The sequence below is a fragment of the Moschus berezovskii genome, chromosome 22 (genome assembly GCF_049115385.1).
Source record: "Moschus berezovskii isolate FMDL1 chromosome 22, NW_MosBer_1.0, whole genome shotgun sequence".
Lineage (NCBI taxonomy): Eukaryota > Metazoa > Chordata > Mammalia > Artiodactyla > Moschidae > Moschus > Moschus berezovskii.
The window spans coordinates 21,005,435-21,019,592 of NC_142481.1; the positions used below are offsets into that span (position 1 = coordinate 21,005,435).

The 14,158-nt window shown below is 41.4% G+C and overlaps 1 pseudogene; it reads right to left on the reverse strand.

Annotated features, from left to right (window-relative positions):
- Positions 1-572: 572 nt before the first annotated feature.
- LOC129547425 (small nucleolar RNA SNORA70) lies at positions 573-729 on the reverse strand (annotated as a pseudogene).
- Between the last annotated feature and the right edge of the window lie 13,429 nt (positions 730-14,158).

Genomic DNA, 14,158 nt, shown 5'->3' on the forward strand with positions numbered 1-14,158 from the left:
GGAGTAAAAGCTATTTTCCCTCATTATTTTCTTTTTCTTAACTTTTTCTGGCATTATCAGTCATTTATCTTTCCAGATAAATTTTAAACATTTTGTCAAGTTTCATATTTCTTCTCCTGCAAAACTTGCTAGTATTTTGTTCAGGACTGGATAAATCCAATACATTAATTTGGAAAGAATTAGCATCTTTGCAATGTTCTATCTTCTTATCCAGAAATTTGAATTTTTCCCTAAAAAAAAAAAATCGTGCAAGCTTTCTTTATATATTTAAGACTCTTTAAAATTCAGAGTTCTTTTTTTTTTTGACAGAAAAGTAAGATTTATTGGTGGGCCTGAGTAAGGAGGAGACAATGCCAAGGCTGTCATGAGTACAGGGCCTGTCGTTTGTCCAGGGAGCCACCCTTAGGATGTATTTGACCTCATAGCCCTCTGAGATGAGTTGCTTTTCTGCCACTATGTTTCGCCAAAGTGGATCCTGGCCCTGTGTCCTGGGGCTTTCTAAAGGAGCAGCCTTTGCCTGTCTGGAGCCTAGACTGGGGACAGCATGCTGGTCATGAGTATCTGCTGGAACGGTCTGTCTCCAAGTCCCTTAGAACAGCCGGTATAAGCAAAAGGCTACATACACTACTGAGGAGCTATTGCACATTGCAGCAATGGCTGCATTGTTTGCAGCCATTGCATGCTGGGCCTCTATGGGGAAATGAACACGGTTGGCTTAATTGACTGCAAAGAAAATTAATGTTTATTGAGTGTACATACGACACAATTCACCCTTTATAGGTGAACCATTCTGCAGCTTTTGACAAATATACGCATTTATGTAACCATCACTGCAATCAAGATAAAGAATATTTGAAAGTGAAAGTTGCTCAGTCGTGTCCTACTCTTTGCGACCCCATGGACTATACAGTCCATGGAGTTTTCCAGGCCAGAATACTGGACTGGGTAGCTGTTCCCTTCTCCAGGGAATCTTCCCAACCCAGGGATCAAATCCCAGTCTCCTACCTTGTAGGTGGATTCTTTACCAGCTAAGGCACCAGGGAAGGCCAAGAATACTGGTGTGGGTAGCCTATCCCTTCTCCAGTGGGTCTTCCTGACCCAGGAATTGAACAGGGTTCTCCTTCATTGGAGCACTTCCCTGGTGGCTCAGACAGTAAAGCGTCTGCCAACAATGTGGAAGACCTGGGTTCGATCCCTGGGTGGGGAAGATCCCCTGGAGAAGGAAATGGCACCCCACTCCAGTATTCTTGCCTGGGAAATCCCATGGACGGAGGAGCCTGGTAGGCTACAGTCCACGGGGTTGCAAAGAGTCGGACACGACTGAGCAATGTCACTCCTTCATTGCAGGTAGATTCTTTACCAGCTGAGCTACAAAGAAGCCGAAAGAATATTTGCATCACTGCATAAAATACACCCTTTCCCCTTCTAGTCAACTCATATCCTCACTCTTATCCTTAACTTTTTGCTTTTCTCCTAGAACATCATATAAATGGAACCCTAGAGTATGTTTGCTAATTACCCTTTGATTATCCCTGTAGTTTTGGGGATGCTAACCCCATCCCCCTAGCTTACAGGTAGGGGTTCAGGAATGGCCCCTTGACACCAGCTGAGCCAGTGAGACTCAAGTCCAGGACTTCTGTTGCAACTGGTACAGAGATCCCTTTCCACAGGGTTACTGAACACCTGGAAGATAAGCTTAGAACTGCTGAAGGCCATCTTACAGGGATGTGGGAAGAAGCTGCTCATGAACAAAGCCAAAAGTCAGAGAAAGAAGGTTTTTACATCCAACCAGGCCTGAGGATGCACCCCTGAATTTTTCAGTTTCCTGAGCAAATACAATAGCTTGCAGCTTTTGTTTGTCTGTCTTTCTATGCCAGTCAGGATAAGCTTTCTGTCATAGAAAGAGGCTTAATGAGGTTCCACATGCAAATATTTTTTGAGGCCCACTATGCACCAAGGCATTTCCTTCCTGGAGAAGGAAATGGCACCCCATTCCAGTACTCTTGTCTGGAAAATTACCTGCATCAGTCTCAAACCAGGCACACCAGAAACAGGGCTCTGATGAAGCACAAACACAGATAGATTAAGAAGTTTCAACATATATAAATATATTTAGTCTGAATATTTTGAATGTGTCTATACAGTTTCAGCTCACCAGATTATTTCCCAGACCCAGCTTCTTCATCTAACAAACATATCACTTCATTTCTCAATGGACACTGACTTTAATTTTCTCTAAGGAGCAGAAAAGGAAAGTGGAGAGGACATTGCTGTTTTGAGTAAGTCCCCAGGACTAGGTCACAATTCACCTAAGTTGATCACTTATTCTGCCTTTAACAAATCAGCTTCTATAACATTTTGATGGTGTAGTATCTCTTCATATACATATGGGTAATGAAGAAGCAAACCTGTGTTTATTTACAGATGATACAATTTTATAGATAAGTTTTAAGAAATCTACAAGAAAGCTACTAGAGATAATAGCCAAATATAGAAGGTCTAAGATACAACATAAACATACATATACAAATATCCACTGTACTTTTTATATTAGTCACAAATAATTGGGAAGTTGAACATTTAAAATACCACCTATAATTGTATTAATAATATCAAATGTTTATACAGATAAATTTATCAGGATGTGTACAAGACCAATAAACAGAAAACTAATCAAACATTGATTAGAAAAATTAAAGAAGACCTAACAAAAAAGAGAGATATACCATCTTCATAGACTCATTATTGCTGAGATGTCAGCTCTCCCCAACCTGAGTCACAGATTCAATGCAATCTCAGTTAAACTCTTAGTTTTTTAATTAATTGAGACAGACCAGGTAATTCTAAGGTAGTTTTTTTTTTTCTTTTTAAAAACAAAGGGAATAGAATAGCCAAAACAATTGTGTGAAGAACAAGTGTGGAAGTCTCATAATAAGGCTTAATATAAAGCATCGGCAATCATCACATTAGGCATAATCAGTGTAACTGGCATGGGAATACCTGTGTAGACTAATGAAGAAGCATAAAGTATCCAGTTGTAGACCCACCCTAAAACAGTCAGTTGATTCTTGACAAAGGAACCAAGATGATTCATGGGAAAAGGATAGTCTCCCAACAAATAGTGATGAAACAAATGAATATCCACGTGGAAAAATTACAACCTTCAACTTGAAATGGATTGGGTTATATTCATGATAAACATATACAAGTTTATTTTTAACTCAATAATAATAACCAAATAAAAATCAAGAATATAAACATCCAGGGAAAATTTCAAGAAGAAGCTGAACAAGAAATCAAATGTCTAATTCCTTGTAAATTGGATTAGGGTTCTATGTAATTTGAATCAAGGTGTGGAAAGAACTATTTTTTAGGAGATGAGTAAAATGTTTCTAAAGTACGCTTGGAAGAAATCAGATGGACAAGCAACAATTAAAAAATTAAAACTAAAGACTAATTAGAGGAGAGGGAACTAGTTTTGCCAAATAAAATATATTATAATGCAAAAATACTTATTCATAAATTGACTTGATACTTTCTTGAAAATAAATATACAAATACAGAAAGTAGACTAGAAAGATTCAAATCAGTTTTGTTAGAAGTTCTTAATATTTGAGGACTATTCCACAAGTGATGTTGGGGTAGATGGAAACCTACACAAGGGAAATAAACTCAGTTTATCTTTACATCATATCCCAAATAGATAAAAGGGTTGAAAAGTTAAAGATTAAATAAAAATCAAACTAGAGGAAAGCCTCAGTACATACTGAAATAATCTCTTGGCTGAGAGGTGGCTTAACACTATGAAAGAAATCATAGTAGGTCAATGGTTTGGCTATGTTGGGATTTACATATTTCATTTCAAAGTGAGGTCACAAAGCAGACTTGCAACTAGGAAATATTTTCCACAAATATAACAATTTTTTTACCCTACATACAAAAAGAATTCATATACATATATTTATTTTTAATTTCTTTTATTGAAGTATAGTTCATTTACAATATTGTGTTAATTTCTGCTCTACAGCAATGTGATTCATATATATATATATATGTATATATTGGAGAAGGAAATGGCAACCCACTCCGGTATTCTTGCCTAGAGATTTCCATGGACAGGGGAGCCTGGTGGGCTGCTGTTCATGGGATTGCACAGAGTCAGACATGCCTGAAGTGACTTAGCATATATATATATGTGTGTGTGTGTGTGTATGTGTGTGTGTGTGTGTGTGTATACACATACATATTTGGAGAAGGGAGTGGCAACACACTCCAGTATTCTTGTCTGGAGAATCCCATGGAAGAGGAGCCTGATGAGCTACAGTCCATGGGGTCACAAAGAGGCGGACGTGATTGAGCAGCTAGCACATACACACAAAACATACAATACATACACACATTCTTTTTCATATTCTTTCCCATTATTGTTCATCACAGGATATTAAGTATAGTTCTCTGTGCTATACAGCAGCACCTTGTTGTTTATTCATTCTATATATAATAGTTTGCATCATCTAATCCCAAGCTCCCAATTCACTTATAAACTTAAAAAATTAAGATACCCCAAAGAAAAAAAATGCATAGGCCACATAGAGAAAGTTGAGTCATACGAGAATAAAGGTAAATGACAAGTGAGTATAGAAAGTATCAATCTCATGAGTATATTTTAACAATAATAATTAAAACAATAAATATTATACCATCTTAAGCCATCAAGTTTATAGATTTTTCAGAACTGTGATTCCTACACCAGCAGGGGCACAAAACAGAACATAGAGTTGGAAGAAGAGTAAATTGTTACATCTATTAAGAATGCAGTTTAGCAATATTCGTAACATTTTTTAGAATGTTCATGTTTTTGACTTAGTAAATTTACTTTTAAAAATAAAATTCTTAATTTTAAAATGTACTAAATTGCCTCATAAAATAATGTAAAATATGGACAGAAGTTCCTACATTATTCATGATATCAGAGAGAGAGACAGAGAAAGAGAGTTAGAGAACTGAATTCCAACAATATAGAGGAAACAGTGGGCTTCCCTGGTGGCTAAGACAGTAACGAATCCTCCTGTCTATGCAGAAGACCTGGGTTTGATTCCTGGGTCGGGAAGATCTCCTGGCAAATGGAAAGACTACCCACCCCAGTATTTTTGCCTGGAAGATCCCATGGACAGAGGAGCCTGGTGGGGTACAGTCGGTGGGGTTGCAGAGTCGGACATGGCTGAGCGACAGACACACACACACACCCCCTCCCAGAGGGAACAATTGATCAATACCTTCACATTCACACTCTGGCATATTATGCAGGTATTCCAGTTGTTTACAAGGTGGGTTGAAATATATGGGAAATTGTGTGACATAATGATACACAAATTGAGAAAAATATTTATAACACATGGTTAATATGCATAATATGCAAAAAGTATCTGCTAAAAAAAAAAAAGTGACTCAATTAAAAACATGCCAAAGGCTATCAATAGATGATTCACAGATAAGGAAACCCCAGTGGTCATTAAACTGAAAAAATATATTCAAACTCAGGAAATTGGGAAGTAAAAATTAAAGAAAAACTGAAATACTGTGTATTACCCACCAGGCTGACAACAATGTACAAGTGATAACATTAAGTGCTGGCAAAGCAGCAAAGCTCTAGACATCCCGTGTATTGCTAGGGGGAATGTGACTTGCTTCAGCCTTTTGGGAAAGTAATCTTAGAAAGCTATTAAAATTAAAATATGCATATACTTTGACCCAGCAATTCCATTTTATAACTCCATCTTACAGAAATAAAAGCATTATTTTTAAAGAAGAGGGGTGAATACATCTTCTGAATGTCCATTAACAGAGGAATGATCCTCTTACATTGTGTGTGTCAGAACTATGCCATATGATGCAGTTATGAGAGACAGATCTGTTTTACCAAAGGGGTACCATGGTAATTCACTGAGAATAAAATAAGTCACAGAAAAACAGAAATGTATGATATATGTAGGAGAGTAAAAGCCTGTTTTTATTAAACCTTTGTTTTCTTTCTAACTTTTCTTGTTCTTTTTTTCCTTATCTTTTCTTAAATCAATTCCTTCCTTCCTTCCTCTCCTCCTTCTTCCTGTCTTGCTCTTCCCTACTTGTCTTCTTTCCAAGCTTTCTTCCCCCCCCCTTCCTCTGTCTCTGTCTTTCTTTCTTGCACGTTTTCTTCTTTATCTCTCCATTAGGTTTGTCCATCTGTTCATTGTGTCTTATGGACAGAAATGCAGTAATATAAGAAATAGCACATGCTGTTAGCATCAGTTATTTTCTGAGGATGGAGTGGCAGGAAGGAGACAGGTTGTTAATTGTGTTTTTGTGTCTGTTTTTCATCACTGGTTACAGGGAATACAGAACAATTTTACAATTTTGGGAAAAAAGATTTTATGACATGATAGTGCTCTGAACTCTATTTTTGCTTTGTTTTGTTTTGGTTTGACATATAGGTGAAAAGGTAAAAAATAAAAGCTCTATTATGTTAAGAGCTTACTCTGATGAACAAAGAGAAGTGTGTTGATGAGTTTTGCTTCTTCATGTTATGATGTGCTTTCCAAACCTAAATAAGAAGCATCTTTAAAAAATGTATTAATGAAGTCAGGTTGCTCATCCTCTTTCATTCAAGGGAGATGTGGATTGTGCTTTTTCCGAGGCATCTCTAGGGATGAACCACCACACTAGGTTCCCCAAGCAGTTAGGAGAGGGCATTGCTGCCCCTGGTTTCTGGGACATGAGGATGACCTAAAGGGAGGCAGTGGAGCCCAGGCTGAGCCCTGCTTACAAGGGCATATCACTATCCTCATATTTTGAGGTCCTGAGTGCCATCTTCGGTTCTCCTGTCAGCCCATGAGACAGCCCTGAAGGTTATGGTCATAGAAAGAAGAGGGAGCCCATTCCAGATGCAGGGAAGTAGTTAGTCAGGATGGTGGGGAGGTTAAGGGAAGAGCCGCATGGAGGAACCATTGGCTCTATGTGTGATTTGGGCCAGAGCCTGTCCTGTGGGGGCTGAGTGGGGCCAGAAACTTCTGGAGAGATCCCACTTTGGGGACGTTCCGTGCTGGGCATGGATGAGTAACTCTTCCAACCCTGGCAATAAAGTGGGGGAAGGAGACAGTAAATAAGCAACGGGCAAAATTAAAACCAGTAATGAGCCATATGAATATTGTGGTGTGACGATGCTGGAGACACATTTATTTGGGAGCACTGCATGTTCTGGGAGAACATAATGGCAATGTGCTTGGTGTCCTCATTTTCCTCCACGAGTTTCCGCTTATTGGCCCTGGAGGCTAGCATCACCCGCACCTGTGCCCAGATGCTTTTAAAACCTTGGCAGGGAGAGGCAGGCCCATAACGGAGGGAGGCCAGAGCTCCAGCGCCTTCTCGGTGGGGAGGGCCGCGAGGGCTGGGGAGGTGGCCCCCACCACCACCCTTGCCCACCTGGGCGAGCAGCAGAGGCTAAGTCGACTAGAAGGCTGCCTGTGACAGCACTATTGTCGCACATCCTTCAAGGGGATGCTTGTCCTGAAACTACGCCCCAGGGGAGATTCCGCATGTGTAGGGTGTCACATCGGAGAAGGCAATGGCAAGCCACTCCAGTACTCTTGCCTAGAAAATCCCATGGATGGAGGAGCCTGGTAGGCTGCAGTCCGTGGGGTCGCTAAGGGTCGGACACGACTGAGCGACTTCACTTTTCACTTTCACACATTGGAGAAGGAAATGGCAACCCACTCCAGTGTTCTTGCCTGGAGAATCCCAGGGACAGGGGAGTCTGGTGGGCTTCCGTCTATGGGGTCACACAGAGTCGGACACGACTGAAGTGACTTAGCAGCAGCAGCGGCAGCAGCAGCAGGGTGTCACATGAGTCTGTGCTGAAGAAAGGGCGGGAGGTTGTTTGAATCTGCTGCACCCTGCCAGGGAGCTGCTCTCCATTTGGGTCAGCACTTCCACCCCAGAATCGCTTCCTCCTTGGGCCACTGGAAATGCCTTTCAAGGACTAGAGTCCTGAGGCTGAGAGGGCGCAAGAGGCTGAGCTGGAGGACAGCAAGGCTTAGCCGAAGGGGCTTGGTCAGGATGAGTCTAGAGGCTCAGACTGTCAGGAGCCATTTTTCCTGGAGGGTGTCCTCAGGGCCCACCCACCTTATGCAGGTGCTGGGGAGTCAGGCAGCAAGGGTTCAGTGGACATGTGGTGGGCACCAGAGGTCCCCAAACCTCCCACACTGTGTTACTAAGAAGGAGGTGAGGCCAAAGCACCACTGCCGAGTACTTGGAGGTGCATAGAAGGGTTTATTAAAGCAAAGATAACTGCAACCTTGAATCAACTTCTCCCTCCACCAGGTGGGCCAAGAACCTTGCTTGAGGTGGAGGGTTCTAGGGCTTTTTGTGGCTTTCCTCTTGTGGGTAGTTTCATGCTTGTTTACCACTTCCAAAGTTACAGCAAGAAAATACTTTTCAATTGGAAATTTTCAGCAAGATCACTCCAAACCTGGGTCATGGGTCTGAGCCTGATCAATTTGCAGAAATACTATGTGTATGTTAGTCGCTCAGTCTGGTCCGACTCTTTGCGACCCCATGGACTGTCTCCAGCCAGGCTCCTCTGTCTGTGGAATTCTCCAGGCAAGAGTTACTGCAGTGGGTAGCCATTCTTTTCTCTAGGGGATCTTTCCGGCCCAGGGATTGAACCTGGGTTTTCTGTACAGCAGGCAGATTCTTTACTGTCTGAGCCACCAGGTAAGCCCAGATATACTATACAGCTGCTCATGTTTCTTTAAGGTATGCTTATTTGTGAATTAAAATATACATGCTTATTGTTGGGCTTCCCTGTCCTTTACTATCTCACGAAGTTTGCTCAAACTCATGTCCACTGGGTCAGTGATGCCATCCAACCATCTCATCCTCTGTCGCTCTCTTCTCCTCTTGCCCTCAGTCTTTCCCAGCATCAGGGTCTTTTCCAGTGAGTCAGCTCTTTGCATCAGGTTGTCAGAGTACTGGAGCTTCAACTTCTGCATCAGTCTTTCCAAAGAATATTCAGGGTTCATTTCCTGTAGGATTTACTGGTTTGATTTCCTTGCTGTCCATGGGACTCTCAAGGGTCTTCTCCAACACCACAGTTTGAAAGCATCAAATTTTCAGTACTCAGCCTTCTTTATGGTCCAACTCTCACATCCATACAAGACTACCAGAGAAAGCATAGCTTTGACTATCCAGGCCTTTGCCAGCAAAGTGATATCTCTGCTTTTTAATACGCTGTGTAGGTTTGTCATAGCTTTTCTTCCAGGAGCAAGTGTCTTAATTTCATGGCTGCAGTCACCGTCTGCAGTGATTTTGGAGCCCAAGAAAATAAAATCTGTCACTGTTTCCAGTTTTTCCCCCATTTATTTGCCATGAAGTGATGGGATTGGATGCCATGATCTTCATTTTTTTGAATGCTGAGTTTTGAGTCTGCTTTTTCACTCTGTTCTTTCCCCTGAAGGTGAATCAAGAGCCTCTTTAGATCCTCTTTGCTTTCTGTTATTAGGGTGGTTATCATCTGCATATCTGCATATACATGCTTGGTGAAAGAGAAATAATTTATACGGTGAAATTCATTCACAGCTGATACATATACTCATGAAAGTTCTTCTCCACATGTACATGAAGGTGTGCTGTACTCAGTAGTTTCCAGGGACAGCTTTGATTCAGCATGATTCTGAGTGCTGAGCCCCGACCTCTATGTATGATGGAATTCAGTTGTAGCCAGGAAGCTCTGAAACTCCTCTAAGCCATAGTTTCCATGGTAAAAATCGGAAAAGCTAAGCCCAGAGAAGAGAAGGTGTTTGTGTAAAATCAGGGGATAGCACCCAGAGTGAATTCTGTGGGTGCACCTCCCAGCTATCCGGCACCGTCTTCCATCCCTGCTTCCTCAACTCTCCGTGCAATTCTGCCCAGCTGAGGATCACATCAGTGCCTCCCTTCATGGTCCTGTTCCACAAAGTCCAGAGCTGAGCAACTTCTCAGTAAACAGTTCATTCCTCTGCCCCAGCCACATTTCTTAGGCCTTTCAGATGCTGCATTCTAGGAGCTAACTTCTGGTAGAGAGAGAGTGTTTGTGAGTGTGTGTGTGCATGCGTGTGTTTGCACATACGCTTGCCAGTGATCTAGATGCTCTGGCACGGGCCCATCCTTCACAGGGCCAGGGGCATGAGCTGGTCTGTGGATGCCCCTAGTACAGTGGCCCACAGAGGAGCACTCCACACACACCGCAGGCAACATCCTGTGGTCTGGGCCTTGGGAGAAAATATCTGGCCTGTTGGCTGGAAGTTGAGCTGATAATTGACATCAAGAGGGAATTGGCTCTTTTAAGACAAATGCTTCCAGATGCCAGGATCACTGGGTCCATGTTCCTACCCAGATGGGTCTGGGTGGGAGCCAGGAAAGGAATAGCAGTTGATAAAGTCAGAAAGGTAGTTAATCATCAAGTAGCTGGCTGGGGCAGATTCCTGCAAGGTCAGACTTACCCAGGATGCCCTGACAGAGAAGGAGTGTGCCAGGACCTCAGAGAACCAGGGGACTCCACCATCTCTCCTACTTGGGGTGCTGTGAAGTTCGTTTGTTGCTGTCAGCAGGAACCTGCTCCCAGATAGGGCCCAGCCATGTGGGGTTTGGAAAGCCTCTGACAGAATCAGGTTTTCTATGGAGATTACAATTGACGACCTGTTTCCTGGTTGCTGGGAAGCCTTCATGGACAGGGACTGTTGACACATCAGTTTCCAGACCCAGCTGGAACCAGTCGAGGTAAATGAAAAGCAGGGAAACGCAGTGGAATTGAAACTTAGGAAATCTCAAAGGGGCCTTCTGCTTGGTGTGGGATTTGGGGCATTTAAATATTTGAAGGGTTTGAGCAGATGATTTCACTTTTGAAGGGGTGGTGTGCTCTTCCCACACCACCATGTTAAGAGGGAAATAAACTGATGCTGTTGTTTTTAGGCTGGTCACAGTTGATTATGTGTGCTACAAAGGGAGCCTTCTCAAAATCCTCTGGAGTTATGAGCCATCCAGGTGGCCCTGGTCTCTCAGGGCCTGGATGACCACAGTAGCCTCCCAGAAGTCTTCTGTGTTTCATTCTTGCCCACACAGTAAATATGGAAATCAGATCATATCAGACCCTTACTTAAACCAATCTGATACCTTTCCATTGAAATTAGAATAAAATCTAAACTCTTTATGTCCTACAAGGCTTGGGTGAAGTGGCCCTGCCTATTTTCTTGTTTCATCTGTTGTCCTCTGCCACCACACTGGACTCCTTCCTGGTCTTCAAAATTGGTGTACCCCAGGACATTTACACTTGCCCCTCTCTGTGTCTGACATGTTCTTACATGGGTGTCACCTCTTGCAGCCAGCCATTTCAGTTCAAATCTCACCTCTTCAAATATATTAGTTAAAGTAGCCCCATCCTAGTTGTTTTCTTTCCCATTGCATTGCTTTATTTTTCTTAAAGCATTGGTTACCTTCTGACATTATCATGATAGTGCTTTAACTTGTTTACTATATGACTTCTCCACCTAGATCATAGGCTCCCCAAGAGCAAGAGTTTGTTTGGTCCACTGCCATATCCCCAATATCTAGAATGGTTCTTAGCCAATGGTAGCTCTCCAGAAAAATTTGATGGGAAGATGGGTGAATGGACAAGCAGATGGACGAATGGTGGATCAGTAGGTGGATGGGAGAGTAAGCGGGTAGATACATGGTGGATTGGGAGATGGGTGAGTTGGTGGATAGATATATGGATGGGTGAGTGGGTGGGTAGATGGGTGAATGGTTAGTAGAGTGGACATTTGTGATCCAGGAATAGTTCAGAGTTTCCAGATAAATGTCATTGCAACAGGGTTCCTTGAGAGGGTTGAATACATTGGCACAAGATCAAGCCAAGATCATTCTCTCATTCATGCTTTTCTAGTTTAGAAAATACTTGTTTCTTCAAATGTTACGTACACAAAGGTCTAGCTGTTGGGAACTTATGACATATTTTCCTGGGGATATTTTTTTCTTTCTTTTTATTCAAGCAACAAGGAACTAGTTATAAATTTTGGATGAGCAAACTTTGATAATGAACTTTCTCTTCCCAGTGTAACAGTACAATGGTGACTGCCAAATTTTTCACCAAATCATCTCCTGTTCCTGAGTAGAACACTAACTTGAAGAAAATATTTTGTTGTATAACTAACATGGACTCTCCTGAGAATGAACTCTTCATTTGAAATGGTGTATTTCATGATGAGATGCCACTGAGGGCTAAATAAGGGCTAAATGTTCTTGTAAATTATTTACTTTAGCAATTTTCCGGCAAGATGCAGAGATACAAATAACAATACTAATTATTATGGGGAATGATTTCCTTTTTGGTAACATTTATTATTTGTTGATAATAAACATAATAAAAACTCTTTCAGGAACACTTAGAAGTGTATAAAGGTGACTACTATGCTTACACTCTAACCCCACTATTTACGCTGAGATGAATATTTTAGCTGAGTTTTTCTTTCCGTCAATTTCTGTCTACACATGCATCAACATACAGGTGTATTTTACATGGTTTTAATTATCCTCTACATACAATTTGTATGACTTTTTTCACTTACATGATATTCCATATATTTTCCCAGTTCATTTAAAAACTCTTGGTGAACATTATTCAATTGTCCATTGTATATAATTGTATAGGCCAGCCTGGTTTAGCAGACATACAATGTGAGCTGCATTATAATAAGTAAATTAAAAATTTTCAGGAAGCACAATAAACAAGTAAGAAAAAACAGGTAAAATTAAATTTAATCATACATTTTATTTACTCATATTTATAAAATTTTGTCATTTTGACATCTGGTCAATATAAAAATTATTGAGATATTTTACATTTTTTGAACTAAGTCTTTGAAATCTATGTGTATTTTACATCTCAATTTAGATCAGCCACATTTGAAGTGTTTAGCAATCATATATCTTAAGTGGTTAGCATGTTCATTAGCCCAGAATTAGTCTATTGAAAATTTGTATTATGATGGTTTGTAAGTAGTGGAAAAGATTTTATGTTAATTCCCATATTCTAACTTAAAAGGCCATCTTCCAAGGATAAAAGCAGCCTGAAATTAGAGTTCCAGTTATCTTCTATCAGGTCTCAAGGTGATTAATTCAGTTTGATAGCTACAAGATACAGCCTCAATTCCTCAAAATGCTAAATGAAGTGGAAAGATGTTGAAAACAATGTTTTTCACATTACACATTTGATACCATTTTGCCTCTTTTCAAAGATGATTTCTTAGGTGCTAATGAAAGCTGATGTCTCTTAGCATATTAAGATCATATTCAATACAAGGCAAATGAATTGAATTAGTTCAGATGGTATTGATTATTATCAGTTCGACTTCAGCTCTGGATCCATCTGCTCTCTTCAGCGGAATCCTTGGTTCTCCGGGGAAGCTCACTGATGTCATAGCCCCCTCTTCATATTGGAATAAAATGCTCATCCCTGGGCACAATGATGAGACTATACTGTGGCAGACTCAATTTTAAAATTTATTCTTGGACTGAAGGGTTTGAGATGAATCTAGTGGATGTAACTGGTCCTCAAGTGATGTTTCAAGGCAGAAACATTTTGACTGGGTGTACGAACAAGACCTCATGAAGAAGGGGAGGGGAAGAAGAAAGACTGTTTCCATCCTGAGGGACCTTCTTGCTTAGTTATGAGGTCCAGCCTAGCAGGTTGCAGAGGCAGGAGAGATATCCCAGAGCCCATCTGAGCTAATGGATGGACATAAGTCTACCTGTTGGCTTATGTCAACATAGGTCCACCCAAAAGCTCTTACCTGCTCCCTCCCACATGTCGTGTTTGCATCCTGGGGACACAACGATGAATCAGATGCTGTGTCTGTCTTGAAGGTGACTCACTGAGGGAGATGGGCAAGCAAACCCTGAACTATGACTTACCTCCTGTGGTAAGAGATGTGCCTGGAATGCTGTATGTGGCACGTTCACGCGGTAGCTCAGCCCTCAAGCGTGTCTTCTTGGAGAACAGGACTGACTTGCCATGTGACCTGAGACAGGCTCCTCCTCATGCATCTCTGTGAAATCGGTGTAATAAAAGTAACTGGCTCCTTGGGGTGAT